We start from the raw sequence: 18250 nt of genomic DNA, 5'->3' as shown, positions 1-18250 counted from the left end.
TAGCATTGGTTGCGACTTGACGCCAGTTGGAAATTTAGGCAACATTGCTTCAAAACATACACAGCGAAGCTATTGGCATCGGTCCCCAACGTGTTTATTGATGACCGCGCTAGAAACGAGTGTGAGCGGTGCATGTACTTTCATTTACAATTCCTGTATTCGGAACGCTTTTTGTATTCGGTACATTTCGGCACGCTTACATGCATAAGCGTACCGAAATGTGTAGAAAATTTCTTATCCGAAGGGTTAAAATACGGCTACTTTGATGGCCCCAAGAACCGCTTCGCAGGAGCTGCAGTTCCAGAGACTGGAAGTTACCCAAAGCAATCTTGCGAAGTACTGATGTGGTATCGCCGGGCCACGTATATTTTGCAGGTTAGGTTTTGTACCCGCGTTCGAAACTGGGTGTTTCGAGCAAATGCTTCTGGGATACTTACCGCAACTAAATATAAACTGTGTGACCAATCTGTAATCCCTTTAATAATAATAATAATAATAATAATAATAATAATAATAATAATAATAATAATAATAATCAATCAATCAATCAATCAATCAATCATGTTTATTTACGTGCCCAGGAACAGCCAGAGGCCTGAGTGCTGGCGCACGGGTAGTTACATGAAAACAAAATACAAGAAACATATAGCAAGAAACAAACAAGCGACAAGACACACACAAATTAAAGTAGTGAAAATGACAGAAATAAAGCACAGGCGGAGCCTGGGTACAGGTAAAAAAATAAAATAATAATAATAATAATAATAATAATAATAATAATAATAATAATAATAATAATAATAATAATAATAATAATAATAAAGTCTTTATTTCCATCAATAAAAGTGATGGAGGAGGTGGGAGTAAAAGCGAAAAAAAAAGATCGCTTGACGAAGCTCCCACCACCCTTACAGCTGGCAGCAACAGCAAACCGCAATAGAGGGCAGAGTTTGACATTGTACTACGGTGTGCGTAGTGGGAAAAAAAATCTATAATCCCTATAATACCTATAATACGTCTATATAATGCGTCTAATACCCCTATAACAGCGGTGTGTCGTGTCTTTCCCTCTTCCTTTGTGTCCGTGTACATTCAAGCTGACTCCCATCAAATCCTATAACCCCGTTAAAAAGAACAATCATGGCAGCCCACACAGAAGCATATCGCACAGACATTTGCATCGTAACTTAGCCAGTTTGTTTGAGAATGCGGGTGGTCTATCAGTTTGCTGTGGTGGTGAAAAGAGTTTATTACAGTGGTGAGTGTGTTGAGACGGAATCAAAAAGGTGAAAATTCATGTTCTGGTGATTTGAATTAATTTCACGCTGCTTTTAAGCACCTCAGTAGAAGGCCAGTCTCAGGCCTTCCTTGAGAGATTCTCTAAGTAAGTCAACGTTTTATGCGTCGCATTCTTTTCCGAGAACCCCCACAGCCAGGAGCGTGTAACGCCCCTGCATTTCCACAAAAATGCAGATATCGCGGAATTTCCACCTGTCATCGTTATACAGTCAAACCCGGCTATAACGAACCCGGATAGAGCGAATTATCCTATATATCGAACAAAAAAATTCAGTTACGGAAATACATGGGAAACATATTCCTTATAACGAAGTTCACATCCGATATATCGAACTCCGCGCGCCTAGAATGGCCGCCGAAATGCATGGTCTAGGAGCGGCGATTGAGATGTGGATTGGCCGCGACCACGGAGCAAGAGCCGCGACTGGGACATAGCGCCTTGCACGGAGCGACGTGACGGCCGACACTTTCCGTAACTATAGCCGACGCGGGGGACTTACGACGGAACCCGCCCAATCAGCGAGTCCGGACAAATACAGCAGCATCGGTGAACTGTGGGAAGGGCTGGCCAACGTTGCCGATGATGTCGCGAGTGAAAGCCGTCCGATGCTTATAGTGAAGCGCTTTCGGCATTCGATGTGCTCCGCCAGTGCTTCTTCGATTTTGGAGAACGCAGACTTGTACTGCTGCAAACAATGTTTCGTGTGGAGAATGCTATGCTAGTTGTAGCCGCCAAAACGAAAGCGAAAACAAAAATCACCGCTTTTTTTTTTTTTTTTTTTTTTTTGCAAAGTAGGCAGTTAAGGCGGAAAGAAGCTTTATTAATTGCAATAAATGGATTATTTTGGGTATGGTTAATGACTACTTTACTTTGTTCGTTTCTGCATGATGGGAGGGTGGAGTTGAGGAGGGGGGGGGGGGGGGGGGGGCTACCGCGCAATGCGAACTCGTAACAATAAGCTCGTTATAGGCGGGTTCGGCTATATCGAACTATTGGATATATCGAACAAATCGCGGTGCATATTGCAGTTCGCTATAAACGGGTTTGAAAAATAGAAATAATTGGTGACAAAAATTTTGAAAAACAAAAAATTAGAAAAATATAACAAAATTACGGAAAATGGCGAACCACGTTATGCCCCTGTATTTCTTCGCGAAAGTTCCACTGGCTATCGTTATAAAGCGTAAATGGAGATTTTTGGTTGAACTAAATTTTGAAAAACTAGAAAATTAGAAAAATGTAAAAAATTAAGAAAAATGGCGAGCCGTGTAATGCTCTGTATTTCCACAATGATGCAGATTTCGTGAAAGTCTCATCTGCAATCGCTATGAAGCGTAAATGGAGGTAATTGTCGGAAAGAATACAAGAAAAAATGGCGAACTCACACTCAAGCCAAGCGGCATACGAATGCTACACATTCGTAGATAATTCCTTGAATTTCGGCAGAACATTTTTTTAAACCTCGCCGAGTGCTCAGCCTGTAGTTGTGCGAGATGTACGATATTGTGAGAGTCTGCATGCTGAGCAAACACTGACCAAGGATGTCGCTGCGTGTTTGTTTTTTGTATAGTGAGTGTTTTTACTACTATTTTCGCTGTCCCTGTACAATGGCAAAAAAAAAATACAGTGCATCCATACGCGCTAAAGTAGCGAATATTAAAATAACTTTGAGAAAAACAGGGCGATTCCATCGCGAAGTCAGGACATGCGTAGCAATCTGCAGGTAACATCGCTGCTAATAATGAACGCACTGCATACAAATCTGGCCAAGAATGCTTCGCATATGTAGTGCAACTGTACCCCGGCAGTAGCAGCACGAGTGTGCGGGCGAAGGGCAGACGTGCGGGCACTTGGGCACCCAAACAAGTGCTTTCACGCCTCGGGGCGTCTCAGCAGCGCCCACGGCATGTCCGTGACGACTTCGCGCCAGACAGCGCCGGGAGTGATTATTAGGTGGTGCGCCGGGTCCAAGGTCGCGAAGTCTCGGTCGCGTGCCATGCGAGGCATGCCACTGCTCGCGCCGATCCACATGGGGGCCCCGGGCAGCTCTTCATTTCGGCCTTGTCATCGTCTCGCTCGCGGCTTAACCCTTTGTCGCATCGGAGACGCCCTCGCCATCGACCTGCTGCAGCCCTCCCCCTCGGCGTTCCGCAATGAACCCGGCCTCGGGCCGGCAGCAGCGCCGCGCACGGGGCTGCCGCTGCACCGCCGCCAGCCGCTGGGCCAGTTCGATCGCGCCCGGCGTCGCGCTCCACCCGACCGCTGCTGCTCCTCCCGCACAGGCCGCGGGCGTGCCTCGCCACCAGCGCTCTTCCCTCGCGCAGTTTGAAAGATCGCGCGCGCGCGCGCGCTTTCACCGCCAAAAGGAAAAGCAGGCAGCGCGTGTCGCCGGATCGAGAGGGGCTCACACCGCAGCATCCAGCGCAGCCAACTTCCGGTGAGTGCGGCACCGAGCAACTACTCTCCCCAACCCCCGCGGGACGCCCGAGCTGGGGACACCATCCGCCTATATATAATCGACGGAACTTGGGCCGCCACGCTCTTAGTGTAATTGCTCACCGCGCGGACGCAGTTAACTCGGCGTTGGAATTAGGAGCTCGGTTTTGATTCTGCGTCGCCTTTTTCTCTGCCGTGCACATGTGCGCGTGCAGCGAGAGAAATCAGGATATCGCCGAGAAAACGGGGCTCATCGCAAAATTCTATGGAACGGCATCACTTGTGCGCTTTCAACCTCTGAGCACTGCGCGAGCTGCCGACCAGCGCACCCGCTGCCGCATATTGATGGCGTATTTTTTCGATAACAACCATAATTGTACCTTCGGGCTGTGGCATCGTTTTATAATTTTGCTGAACAACACTCTTGTCCTACAGATATTCTTTCAACCAGCTTTCACGTTGGATAAGCTAATTTAAAGTCTCTGCGGTAATTTGTTCAGCTCTCATATTTTCTTTACCGGCGGCGACTCCTTAACAACAAGGTTCATTGGCCATCACGTGGAAATGCCGCGTTGAACTTTTTTTGCGACTGACGTATCCTTCAGCATTTGTCGCGTGCCGCGGAGTCGTATATCTAGTGGTTCCCTCGTACAGAGTGAGAATGCTTGTAAGGTCTAGCAAAGCTCGTCTGATGTGCCCAACAGGTCTGCTGACTTCACTAGCTTTCGCAGGGTAGCTGCGGAAAATATTTCGTGAGTCGTCTTTGTTACATTTGTATCTTCACGGCTTCGGCGACAAGCCCGCCTGCGCCAATGGGCCGGCGTAGACACGAACAAACCAAAATGCAGGAGTCACTCACTTGACCGTCCTTTTTCACAAGAAAGGTTTCGAGTGATGACCTCGTCGCAATAAATAAATGTCAGTTCCGTGAATTCAGCAACAAACAGGCTCGTTTCCCTGCTCTTTTCGCCGGAGTGAGCCAAGGTAACAAGTCCACATTTATGTGTCATGTAGCTCCGGCGAATATACTGGCTTTCGCTCTTCATCAGCACGTATGCTTAATGCTCGAAGCTACCTCGTTTGTAAGCTTTAAGGTTGACTACACCCGAATTACCTCGCCGGAATAAGAAGGGAAGCGACGCGTGGCAGCGGATGAAGTGCGGCGAGAAGCCAGAATGTTGGGGAGGGAAAAAGAGGCCGAACGCCACCGGGAGACGCCAGGGCAAGGCCCCGTGGCCTCTCCTGCAGCGGCCGGCACGGGGACTCCACAAGTGGCCCAGAGCCACAAGTGCGGGACCTCAGCCAGGCACGGTAATCGATCGGCTTGGGCCACCTGCGGCCACACTACCTGACTCTGCAGGTGACGTCCCCGTGCCGGCTTGCACAGAATCACGGGTGCGCCTCGTGCCCTGCTGAGGATGGCAGGTCTCTCACTCTCCTCTTGACTTCCTGCCTCACGCCGCACAGCGGTTTCTTAATTGAATTCGGGATTACAAAGTAGCGCTTTGCCTTAAACCAACAGCAAGTCTTCCTGTGGTGGTAAAACCGTACTGGAGCATGCTCATCTTGTTAGTGTACTTCCTCGTGCGCTAACAGAATGTACACACGGGTGCGCGTAGGGCGGAAATACGCTGCGTTTTATTCGCTAGAAAATAAGTGGTGAAGTACGCACGGGTGGTGCGTTCTTTTCGCTTCAGTACAACAGGTGCAAGCGAACAGGGGAAAGCAGGTATTTAAAGCGCGTACAGCAAGTAACACCGCACCTCAAAAGTAAACAAAGCTGATCTTCCGTTAATATCAAGGCTCGGAATGCCGGCATGTTAACCCTGAAATCTTTATAGTAAGCAGAAAACAATATACGAAAAATGAAAGCGTCTAAATTGAAACAACAATAAGACAAGAGATTAGGGAGAAGTGTGCGTTGCAAGAGAACGTTATCTTTTAATCTCATCACGGCGATCTTTGAATTTACATTCGGAGCAATAGAATTGCCTTAATATAATAACTTCCACTAAATACGAAAGTGCTAAATAGTTCACCAGTACGTCTGTATTACAACTTTGCTCTCTAACTAACTTGCGAAAAAAAGGAAGTGCAAAGGATGAGCGCTAGGTGGCGTCCTGTGCAGTTCCTTTTTTTACATTGTGCCTTCAAAGCTAGCGAACTTCCTCACCTGACACGAGTCATGTTTATCGCGCGTTCACATTGGTCGGCCCATGCTGAATATTTGCATTGAGGTGTTTCCATGTGGAACTCGACGTACTAACTCCTACCTCTTGAGATTATGATCGCGTCGCAAACGGTGTGGCGGCAAATGCGCGTATGTTCTTTTTTGCTTTCATCAGTGCCCCGCTATTAGGGAACACCTTAGGCATAGTTTATTGGTGTTTTCGGCCTTATTTATGTGATTATTCCTTGTTTAGCTGAGGACCCTGACCATTCAGCTAAGCATGGAACTTTGCTCTAAGAAATCGTGAAAATGGTTTACATTCGCACATCAACCTAAGCATTGGGGAGGGGGTGCTTGCATTATTGAATACCTGCAACCGTTAGGAAAGTGAGTGCACTCGGGAGGGCTCGTCGTAAACAAGGAGGATTGATTGATTGATTGATTGTAGGGTTTAACACGCCGACGCAACGCAGGCGATGAGGCACGCCGTAATGGAGGGCTCCGGATTAATTTTGACCGCCTGGGGATCTTTAACGTGCGCCGGAATATCGTATACACGGGCGTTTTTGCTTTTCGCTTCCATCAGAAAAGCGGCCGCCGCGGCCGGGAATCAAACCCGCGACCTCGTGCTCAGCAGCGCGTAAACAAGGAGGGATCTGTGAATAAAATATTTTTTGTGCATCAAGTGTAGTGCTATTAGGCGAGTATTCTGTTTTTCTTCCGCTGCTGTGGGTAGGGGTACAAAGGCCTGTCGTGACAAGTCAGCGATGCGCCATCGAACTACCGTTCTTGCTTGTAACTGGCGAAATGCAAAGAAACTAAAGAGTCGATCGACGAAGTCGCGTGATCATTCATTTTCTCACTGTTGCCATCATTGCTTATCTCATTATTATCTCTATTTATAATCTAAGTCCTAATCTGATTGCTTGTCTAAATATTTCTGTTCCTTTCAGCCCACTTCAAGACAGCTCACTTACGCACATTATTCCGCTCTGATAGCTTCGCCGCTGATATTCTCGGCGCTATGTACTATTTCGTCGCCGAGCGTCTACAACCACGACGCGAACTTTCGAGGTGAGGGTATATACGCTCAAGCGTAACATTGAAAGTTGTTTCACCAAGCGGAAGCACATTATTGTGAGCGGAATCACACGAGCGTCGTTAGCGCCGCTGCAATTTCGTTACTGGGCTATATTGGTTTAAATACGCAATGCAAAATCTCGCGTTCCAACCGCCGCCAGCACTTGTCAACGGGACCCGACAAGTTCGCACGAAACCGTCGAGTATATCAAGTAGAACACTGAACTCGCACGCATAAATACTGCGGGAAGACCACCAGCCATGTTCGTCGCCATCAGGTGCGTCACAAACTTGACTAGAGTCAATGCATTAAATATTGATATACAGATCGCATTCCCGCCCTCTCTTCTTTTATTTACGCCCATGGGCAACGCCTGTAGTCCGCCTGTCGAAATCATATCAAGTGCAAGAGGTCACTTGCGGTAAATTACATGACGAGGATCGATGTTTGCGGCGTGGGTTCTGCTCACGGCGACATCCGAGGTCTCAGCACCAGGAATATCTATAAGTGAACGGAAACACCTTTTGAGAACCCGGAGTTTTTGTTGCGCCGCGGGACAGTAAGCTGACAACGGGAGCACCAGTGCAGCAGGTGTTTCTTGCCATTGTCCCCTTCCGTTAAACATTGAAGTCTTGAAATCGCAGATAAGTTACTGCATTTAATTAAATTCGACATGACGCCTGGCAGCGTTATGCACATTTCGAAAATCACTACAACTCCATGGGGAGACCTGTATACGCAGGAATGAGGACAACGTATCCTCACCTCTGCGAAGATAGTGTACAGGTCCGCGAAGAAGTAAACAGAGCACGGAGCGGCGGCCGAATCGCATCGCGCCGCCGCCTATAAACGCCGACGGGAAGCAACGAACGGCGTTCAGGGGAGGGATGCGTGGGCACTGCGCCGTGCACCCTATCTGATAATGCTTAATCATAGCTCTGCCGGCCATAGAGAGAAACTCTATGCTGCCGGCGTGTCTAACTGCGCGTGCCAGTTTTCAAGGGGAAGCACTTGGCTGTAGAATGGCGTTGGTTACATTGCCGCTCGCTGCAATCAGCGGCGACTAAATCCGCCACTTTGGAGTTCGAAGAAGCTACGCGCTTAAATACGTGCCTTGTTGCGCGAAATACAGCGCAGCCATCGGTGTCCTGCTCACTGGCGGCATAGTAATATCTGGCTGCCTTTGAAATACAGTTACAACTAAACCGACAACAACTTGTAGCTTCTGAATATAGCCAACAAAAACTAAGGATAGATCTCTGAGATTTGTCCTTTGTTTCTTTTAAGGAATCGTAGCTGCTTCGGAGATCTTTTAAAGCACCGTAGCTGCTTCGTTTTCTCCTGTGTAATGGCACTCAGTAATTAACTCAAGAGCGTTCTGAAGAAAGGTAAATGAAAAAAAATGTGTGTGCCCGTAAAAATTTCGCGAGATAGGCAGCCAATACTATGCGTCCCGCGACGGGAACATCGATTGCTGCGCTCGAGAACGCGCAGCAAGGCACGTTTTCAAGGATGTAGCTTCTTCGAACTCAAAAAACAACGCAAACCAGCGCCACTATACAGCCAAGCGCTGTCCCTTGAAAACTGACACACCAGCAGAGCGACGCATAGGGTGGCGGGGGCAGTGCGCGCGCACCCACAGAACACCACTCGTTGCTTCCCGTCAGCGTTTCTAGTCGGCGCCGCGATGCAATTCTGCAACCGCTCGCGTGTTCCGTTTACTTCTGCGCGGACCAGTACGTTGATTTAGCATTCCGCTTCAAAGCATTTCGGTGAAAGGTATCCTGATATGGCCCTGCGTGTGTACTCCAGCATTAAAAGATGCTGCCCAATAAACGAAAGTGGTGCCGCTAAGACCGGATCTTTTCGATGGTCCGGTCGCGTAATGCATATTACGCGAAGAAATATCATCCATATGGCCGGGGCGCTCTCCCACCCTTTTACAATTCCCTTGCAACGCCTTGTATGCATTCTGGAATGTATCCGCATCTGCTGAGCACGAGGTCGCGGGTTCGATTCCCGGCCGCGGCGGCCGCTTTTCTGATGGAGGCTAAAAGCAAAAACGCCCGTGTGTACGAGATTTCGGCGCACGATAAAGATCCCCAGGTGGTCAAAATTAATCCGGAGCCCTCCACTACGGCGCGCCTCATCGCCTGCGTTGCGTCGGCGCGTTAAACCCCACAATCAATCAATGTATCCGCATCTATGCATATGGTTCAAAAGGCCCCTTCTGACGAATAGCTGGACTGACACCCAACTTGGCTACAAAAATTTGATGTGTCCTATGTATTACGCAGTACGAAACGCCACGTTTTCATGGTGTGATGTCATTCGGGAGGCCACATTTTTCCAGCAAACTTTTAAGCTGTTCCCCGTAATCGGCGTACTTTTCATTGTGACCGCAATAATACATCATCGGGTGTGGCGTGGTGAGGCAAGGCCGGAGCTGTCTGTAAGAGCCTTCGTGGGAGGGATGGGGTGAACCGATAAAGGTTTATTGAACTAGCGGATCACACGATGCAAAACCAGCTGTGAGCAACAGCTTAACTTGTGCCGTGACATTTTAAGCATGCCTACTTCGATAGGGTGGCCCATCGACATGGCAAATGCACTTTTATTGCCAAACTATGTGGTTTACTATGTAGAAAACAGAGAAGGGCAATCGTCTACGGCAATTTTGCATAATTGGGAATAAAATGTCCACCTTTTTCGGCTAACATGTATGCAACCCACTAGGCTGACACGAGGCTTTAAATTGTGGCCACAATAACATCACAATATTGTTTGTGAAAAAAAAAAAAACATTATATCAGATTAACGGCTATACAGCCCGCACGGCAAGTACAGACAAAGAGAGACCTATTGGAGTATCTGCTGAGTTTTATTGATGGTTCTGCCCTGTTGACTTCGTGTGCCGCGCTATTATTGATCCTCGCCGTTCCCGCGAATGTCATTTGTCTTTGGGAATCAATCTTTGCGCATCAAGACGCCCGTATGTTTTAGGCATAAGCTTGATAGATTTTTTTTTGTCCCGTGCGGGCAATAAATGCTTATACTACTACAACTTTCAGATAATTCCTGAAGCAATGGTAGAATTTCAGAAAGCGTCGTAAAGATACTTCAAGCACTTTAAACTGCGACATTCGTTTTTGCAAGATATCTTCCGTCACCCCAGAATATTGGACGTGAGGGAAAGTAATGTTGCTCACGGTGAATCTTTAAATAATGCTCTTAGTAAGCAAGGGCCTCTTAGTTATTCTATATTTTATATAAAAAACAGCGGTCGTTTTAGACTTTCACTGAGCAATGCCTCTCCAGCAGCTTAAACAATAATCAGCGGCGTTATTTTTTGAATGACAGTAACGAAACCAGCATAGTGGGACTGAGTCCAGCTTGTAATAGTGTTAACAGTGAAGTCTGCATGGCCCGCTCAGTCAAATTTGTCAATTTAGTACATTTTCCTACAAATTTACAAATGCCCAAAGCAAATTTCATTAAAACGCCTTGCAAACCTGGCCTCTTTTGATTTAGATAAACGGCCCGGCCTGCGCGAGCTTCCGCGAGCGATGCCGAAGAGGGCAGAATGAGCGGGCACAAATAATGCCTCACGTCACCTACACCAGGCGCATATTTCAGGATGTTTAACCCCTCCTCTAAGCATCGGTTGTTTAATAAATTAACTTTTTCATATTTTTCATTTTTCATTTTTCAAATAAGAGTTGGCAGTCAAGAAAACCTCGGAAAGCAAAGGGGAAGATGTGGTAGGTCACTGAGACAGATAAAGAATTTTGAAAGAAAGTGGAGAAAAAATGTCCGCCAGCTGGGTTCCGAACCCACGACCTCCAGAATACCGGTCTGGTGCGATAACCACTACGCTACCGGCGGGGCGAGTTTCCCCTCCACTTTCTGGGGTATTTATGCTCAGGTATTTTTGTTTCTTGTGCTTGGGGGTGGTAGCCAGCGCCACTCGGACTACTCGGGGTGAAGGGGACCTTCTTTTTAACCCCCGGGCCATGACTTGAGTGTCTACGACATGTCGAGAGTGGTCGACCAGCGTTGAACCCTCTTAAGCTACTTCTAAACCTGATTGACAAAAATTATTTCCACTATGTCCTAGCACTCGCATTTCTAACTTGCAAAACCGTTTAGGGCAATTTATGTGGTGAGGAAGGGGCAAGAATTTACCTAGTTTTTTTATGTTTTGATAAATCTCAAAAGGTGCAGCAAAATTTCTCTCATGGTGAGCCATTTGAAGCTTTCGCATGAATCATATGCAAATAAAAATTAAATTTTGCCAATACAGTGGCCCTTAACCACTGAACGTTTTGCGTTAACATTTAATTATTATGAAAAAAACAAGTGAGCAGCTTTTGTTCGTGTTTTTTGTTTGTTTGTTTGTTTGTTTCAAGAAGAAACGGGGGATGTAATGGTACACTCACCCTGCGTCTGTCCCTTCTATGCTATAAATCGAATTGCCACTACCGCTGGCATAAAACAGTGAAAGTCATTACTGCAAAATTACAAATCAATCAAGCAAATTACAAAATTACAAATCAAGCCCATTTATACATTAAGTTGAGAGAATACCGTAACGGGTCAGTGTGTTCAAGACCATGAGCTCATTTTTCGCCACTAGGCCACCCCCAAGAAATTATGAAAATTCCCCCAGCATTAAAAAAAAATTGAAGGCCATTTTTCTGTGCCACAGAAATGGGATCAATAGTCGCGCCGAGTACCAAATAAGACCAAAATTTGATCCTGCAGAAATAAAATAGTTTTGGTCGATACATTATCTGTTTGTTGTATTGTTCTCGTTTAAAATAATGCGTTGTGCAATAATCGACCGCTCCAATCCAGCCGGAGAGCTGAAAGTCGATACATTTCAGCGGGCGAGGATCGTGCACGCGATACAACTCCGTCATACAGAAGCCCCCATTTTCCACACCGCAATTTAGCGGAGGCATTGACGGAAGATATCCAGAAGGTTTCGCTAACACTGCAGGTTTAATTCGAAATAGTGCATAGATAGGCGAGTACCGGAAGGAGAGAGAGAAAAAAATGCGGAGACATAGATGAGAAATACGATACTCAAGAGGATAAATGAAGTCGCGGAAAGGGGAAAAAGAAAATGTGTATGCAAGCTGGGTCTTTAAAGAAATATACGTAAAACTACCATAATAGGCAGAAAACGGAATTGACCTCCTTCTGAAAGCGTTGTCCGGTACGCGAAATGTTTAGAGAAGCCTCCCGGCTGAGCAAGCAAGCAAATTAGTAACCTAGGTAAACCTAGGTAGTAACCTAGCAAGCCCCTTGTTGAAGGGAATATCCTATCCACAGGAACCAAAGGTAACAAGCCAGCAAACAAAGCCGTCTATTAAAAATCAACGCCGCCCTACCTCCCTCAATTGCACGCGAGGATTTGAGGGTCAGTCCAGCAACAGTGATGCATGATCATGTGGGGTTCACTACAGCCGGCATTCCCACCACGGGGTGGGCATTTCCTATCCGCTCTTGGGGAATGCACGAGCAAGGTATGGGCAAAGCAGAGGCCGTACACGCTGTTGCCAGCTCAGGGGCAGTGCCTTCGAACAGTTTTTATAGTTAAAAAACAAGGACAGTTTTTTTTAAGACGACGAGCTTTCTAGCGAAAATGTTGGTCTCTCTGTCCCTCCATCTGTCAGTCGATTCAGCCACCTGGGCAAAAGTTGCAAATGCTTGAACAAGAAGTATACCTGAGCTTGACCGTTCCAAATTACAAAAACTGGTGGCATGCAACCGGAATCTCAGCATCGCTAAGCACAAAAAAGTCTTATTTATTTATTTATTTATTTATTTATTTATTTATTTATTTATTTACACAATAACCGCTTGAGGATTATTGATTGATTGTGGGGTTTAGCCCGCCGACGATACACAAGCGATGAGGCGCGCCGTATTGGAGGGCTCCGGATTAATTTTGACCACCTGAGGATATTTAACGTCCGCCGAAATATCGAACACACGGGCGTTTTTGCTTTCCGTTTCCATCAGAAAAGCAGCCACCACGGCCGGGACTCGAAGCCGTGGCCTCGCGCTCAGCACTTGAGCATTATTACAGGAGCGAGCATATACATTCAAAGTTACCGAAAATATGCGTAACTTGCGAGCTTGCGCAGGTATACGCCTCGAGCTTTTCGATCGCTGCGCCGCCTGCCGCCGCTTCCCCGCGGCGTTGACGGGATTTGCGCTGCGTGACTGATAGGGGCTCGTGCAGTGTTTTGGTTCTATTTCGCTTCTTTTCGCCTTTCCGCGCCCTAACAAAACTTTTTATGGTGACGACTATAGGCAAAGAGTACGTTTAGGTCACTTAAAAAGCAGCTGCGTCTTCGTAGAGTACGCGATCGCCTGCAAGAGCTACCCGGGGACGCGGTTCTGCGCGCTTCGTCGCCGCTGTTCCGGCCGTCGGCGACGGCAGCAACATATCACCCATGTCACGTCCAAAACATCAGGCACAAATGAATTCTACTGACGCCTCGTTTAGACCTGATACTGGCAGAATGAGAGGTTGGCTTCATTTTGCAGCGTGGACAACGCATGCGGCTTCGTTTCGCATATATACGCCGCAGAAAAATATGTTTCGGGGATGTAATTACCCAATCCCGGAAAATAACTTATGAGAATATAAACCATGCGAAAATGTAAAGATATTCCAAGCCTGTGCGTCGTTAAATTTGCGCCCACACAAGCCATATAGCAAGAACCAAGGAAAATGAAACCACATAAAAATAAATGCTGTGCCAATGCGGAATTTAGAAACATAATAGCTCTAACGGAAATGAAAAAAAAAACAGTGCAGCTTCTGGCATGCTAAAACGTTCGTCTAAACTTAAGCCAGGTATGTTTCACTAGACCAACTATACGCGAAATGCACTGCTATTTCGCGAGAAATCGGTGGGGGGGGGGGGGGGGGGGGGGAGGAGGGGGACGCCGTGTACAAATGCGGAGCGGAATCAAGTAATGAACGTTTTAGTAATCCCACACATAAATCTCGCGTTCACTTTCTTTTTGTTTTCTACTTCAACGAAGAGCTGATCGTACGACGGACGCATTTTTGGAAGTATACAGGGTACGCTGTTCAACAAGCGATGAAATGTGTCGTTGGAAGAGTGTGGTATGTGATAAGGCCCTCTGATTTCAGTTTCTGGTTTATTCTGCAGGCTCCCTGTGCCATATGACGATATTTCGAAGAAGCATTTAGTCGCGGACGCGGATAATATTGTAAGCCCGTCTCCGCGCTGCTCGCAGACGATATATGTAGCAAATGAAGGTCTGCTGGCGCGCACCTCACGACAAGACGACTCTGTCGTGCGCTGATCCCCGAGTATAATTATGCATTGTTCGTCGTACTTTTGTTGAATATTCCCGAAATTAACACAGACTGGCTTGTAAATGGTGGTGATCAATTTCTGAGGTATAATATTGGCAAACGTAACTGGTGTGCTGTCAGGTATGAGTGCTCCGCTGATTATGTAAGCGCACAAAACCGATTTAAATCGTAGTGCATAGCCGTAGCATGAACATATGAGGAACCGGTGGTTACGGAGACACGGCTAGTAAATTCAGGTCAGTGTAACTACAATCGGCTCCATCATACGCCGGTTCCGCGACGCTGGCCTGTGACACACACCTGGCGCTTATACAGACCGAAAATGCCGCACTAAGATCGCGTCGGAAACATTTACACTCTCGTAAACACACCCAATTTGCGAACAGAGTGACTGCTCCACACACACATGAATTTCAAACGCCCACAAACGGTAAATCTCAGTCGTGAACGTGCCGCAAAAGCAGCGGCGGCACTGGGGAGCGGGGCGCGGACTCCCGCGCCTGCTTTCGAAACGGGCCGCTAGGGGGATTTCAGTGGCGCCCCTACAGGCCGCGCTCGAGGCGTATAGCGCCAAGATTATCGTAGTACTACAGGTTCACGTTCAGATTATGCATAATCAAGATTACACAAGTAAAAAAACAAACAAGCATGCATAATCAAACAATACAGATACCAATATACATGCAAGCATCACGTTAGACAAAATTCAAGTTATTCAGGCAATTCACACAGTAATAAAGCACACCGATTACGTACAATGTAAATTCAAACGCCGTCCATCGAGATACGCAACCTAGCACACTTTTTTCGGCAAGTTTCAGAAATTCCTGAATGGTTGGCTTTTGAGTGATAACACTGCCTAGTGCATTCCATACACGAATGCTGCGTGGAAAACAAGAAATGCTAGAAGTGTTGTTATTAAATAAATACTATTCCAATGCCCAAGAATGTCGTTGCCTTGTCGGTCTAGCGTCGCGAAAGATCAGGAAATAATCAGGGATTATTCTCAATGATTTGTGGATTAACTGATATAGAAACTTCAGTCGAAGAAGCTGTGAGCGGCTTGAAAGGGTGGGTAAATCTGCTCGACGCAATGGTTCAGTTGGCGAGTCAGTGCGTATATACCTTTTGTAGATAAAGCGCAGTGCTTTGAGTTGAACCCTCTTCAAAGTTGTAATGCTAAACGCGGTGCGAGGGAACCAGACCACAGTTGCATATTCCAAGCGAGGCCGTATGAACGTGACGTATGCCACAAGTTCGGTATCGTGAGTGGGAAAATACAGTGCCGTCTTGATAAAACGTGAAGGGCGTGCTCCGTACGAGAAATATTATTTTGAAGTGATGTTTGTAATGTACAGTTCTCACCGATTGAAACGCGACACTGCGAGCGCGTGGCCGCCGGTACATGCAGCGCCGCCCGTGGACGCCCGTGGAAGCCAGGTGTTGCATTGTGGTATACCGTGAGGATGAGAGCGTGTTGACCGTAGGTTTAATGCTTCCGGTTGCCAATGGGTGGGACTGTGGTTCCTCGCAGCGACAGCGGGGCGCTGCGAGCCTGGATCGCTGGAACGCGTTTGTGCGCGGACGGTAGTAGCCCGGCTGTGCGCGCAGCCGATTTCGCGACATCGTGCGCGCGCGCTCTTCTTACGCGTGCCCTTCTAATGCGGCACCGTAATGTTCATGTAATGGACAGTCACCCTCATCTGAATAAATAAAACTTCTGTATGAAGGAAGACAAAACTTTATTCCAGGATGTAAACTCAAAAAATAAGGAAAGACGCCTTTGCAGACACGTTGGTGCATTAGCACTTCGTCGGCTCTCCTCTTTTTTTAGTTCATATAATGGAATAAAGTTGGTTGTTTCTTCGTGCAGACGCTCGTTGTATTCAGATACGCGCGACCGTGCCTTACATGCACATTATCTGTGTCGCATCGGAAGGGCACGCGTAAGAGCGCGCCAGCAGACGATGCCGCGAAATTGGCTGCGCGAACCGCCGGGCAGCTACCACCGGCGCACAAACACGCTTTTGCGCTCCAGGCTCGCAGCGCACCGCTGTCGCTGCGGGGAACCACAGCCCCGCTTATTGGCAACCGGAAGCAGCAAGACTACGGTTAAAACGCTCTCATCCTCGTGGTATACCACAATGCAACACCTAGCTTCCACGGGCGTCCACGGGCAGCGCTGCATGTACCGCAGGCCACGCGCTCGCAGTGTCGCGTTTCAATTCGCGAGAACTGTACATGCAAACAGTTTTGACTGTATTGTCGGTATTTCCCAGTCGGCGCACCACTGGGCTATCTTTTTTAACAAGATTCAGTTTCAACTGGTCTTCAGGGTACTTTACATGGTTATAGATAATGCTGTCGTCTGCAAAAAGCCTTTTTCGAGCATCTACTTCGTAAGCTAAGTTGTTGCTGAAAATTAAAAACAACAAAGGAGCTGATACAGAACCTTGGGGGAATGCTGACAAAACTGGAGCCAAATCGAAATGGTGGTTGCCGCACTGTACAAATTGGTGTTGATCGGTTAAATAATTGCGTATCCGATGGAGAACCAGCCCACCCCTCAATAAATTATTAAGTGTGAAAAGTAATTTAGCGTGAGAAACTCGGTAAAACGACGTAGTAAAATCAATTAAGATTACAACAGTTTGCGAACGCTCATTTATTTCCAGGGCTAAATCATGCAATGTTTCAAGGAGCCGAGTAACTGTAGATAATCCGGACATAAAACCATACTTATTTGGGTGGAGATTGTGGTTCGAAAAAAGCCCAATGTGTTCGAGAATTTTGCTACAGGTAGAGGTGATCGAAAGAGAGCGAGAATTAGCGGGGGACGATTTATGACACGATTTTTTGTATTGCGGTGATTTTAGATGTTTTCCAGTCACGTTTCGGCGTACGGTTTTAGGAAACCATTTGTAATGCTATCTGGACCGCAGCTTTTCCTTTCGATGATGCTCAGAAGGAGTGAAAGTACTCCCACTTCTGATATGGTGGGCGCATTTGGTAGCCTTACATGATCATTGTGCCTGAAAATGTACGGCTTGATAACACCGTTATCGGTCGTGAAGACTGAGTGAAAATAGGCATTGAATTCGGCTGGCATAACATTGTCCTCTAGGCCATCTGATGGGACCACTGAAGTGCTTATTGAATTAATATATTGCCAAAATTTATGCGGTGATTCTGTCATAAACGTCTGTAGTGTATATTTACAGAACAGTTGCTTGGCGGTATGAACTATATTTTTGGGGATTTAGTCAGAGCGTTTATTGGGGAACGGTAGCCTGGACCCGTAAAGTGTTTACTGGATTTTCTAAACCGTTTACTGGATTCTCTATGCATATTTGAGGAGAAATATAAGTACACAAGTGACTGTAGCACCGTTTTGTTGTTTAAAATATATTGTGGGATTGGTTTCTGCGATAACAAAGTAAAAAAAAATCTCGCTAAAAACTAAGTCGTAGAAAGACCAGGTAAAAACTAGAGCAAAAGATGTCTCCTCGAGCTGTCGCAAGAGCAGTGAAGACAAAATGTCACGACAGATGGCGCGCGAGCAATGCGTACTCGGGGAAATTGAATCAAACTGAGCAAACGTCAATTGAATTTGTCATAGGAGGAGGGAGAGGTGACGTGAAAAGCGTGAAGGATTGGAGGGAAGAGGCGAGTGCGTGTTATGTGGTAGGGGTGGCAGAATTTTATCGTCTTTCGACGTCATTTGCCGTAAAGGAACCGGATATGGGGACAATTTGTTGTTGTTTTTTCTAGACGCCAGGCTGTCCTTCTTATCACCTAGCAAAATCCTGTCATTCTCATAGTGGTAAAAATAGTCTTCCACGTGAGGAAAGGCGAACGAATTGAGGTGAAGTAATATTATGCCTCCTGGACTTTTGA

The 18250-nt window shown here is 46.8% G+C and overlaps 1 protein-coding gene across 1 annotated transcript in view; it reads left to right on the top strand.

Annotated features, from left to right (window-relative positions):
- The first annotated feature begins 3498 nt into the window (after window positions 1-3498).
- LOC144151773 (protein qui-1) overlaps window positions 3499-18250 on the top strand; it is a 733079-nt gene continuing 718327 nt past the window's right edge. The window contains 1 exon segment of the mRNA XM_077682912.1: window positions 3499-3737. The gene's annotated coding sequence lies outside the window, so the exon portion shown is untranslated.

Source organism: Haemaphysalis longicornis, unplaced genomic scaffold (genome assembly GCF_048455015.1).
Source record: "Haemaphysalis longicornis isolate Haplotype H1 unplaced genomic scaffold, Haemaphysalis longicornis Haplotype H1 scaffold_1, whole genome shotgun sequence".
In the NCBI taxonomy this organism is placed as follows: domain Eukaryota; kingdom Metazoa; phylum Arthropoda; class Arachnida; order Ixodida; family Ixodidae; genus Haemaphysalis; species Haemaphysalis longicornis.
This window is presented reverse-complemented; position numbering and strand designations above follow the sequence as displayed.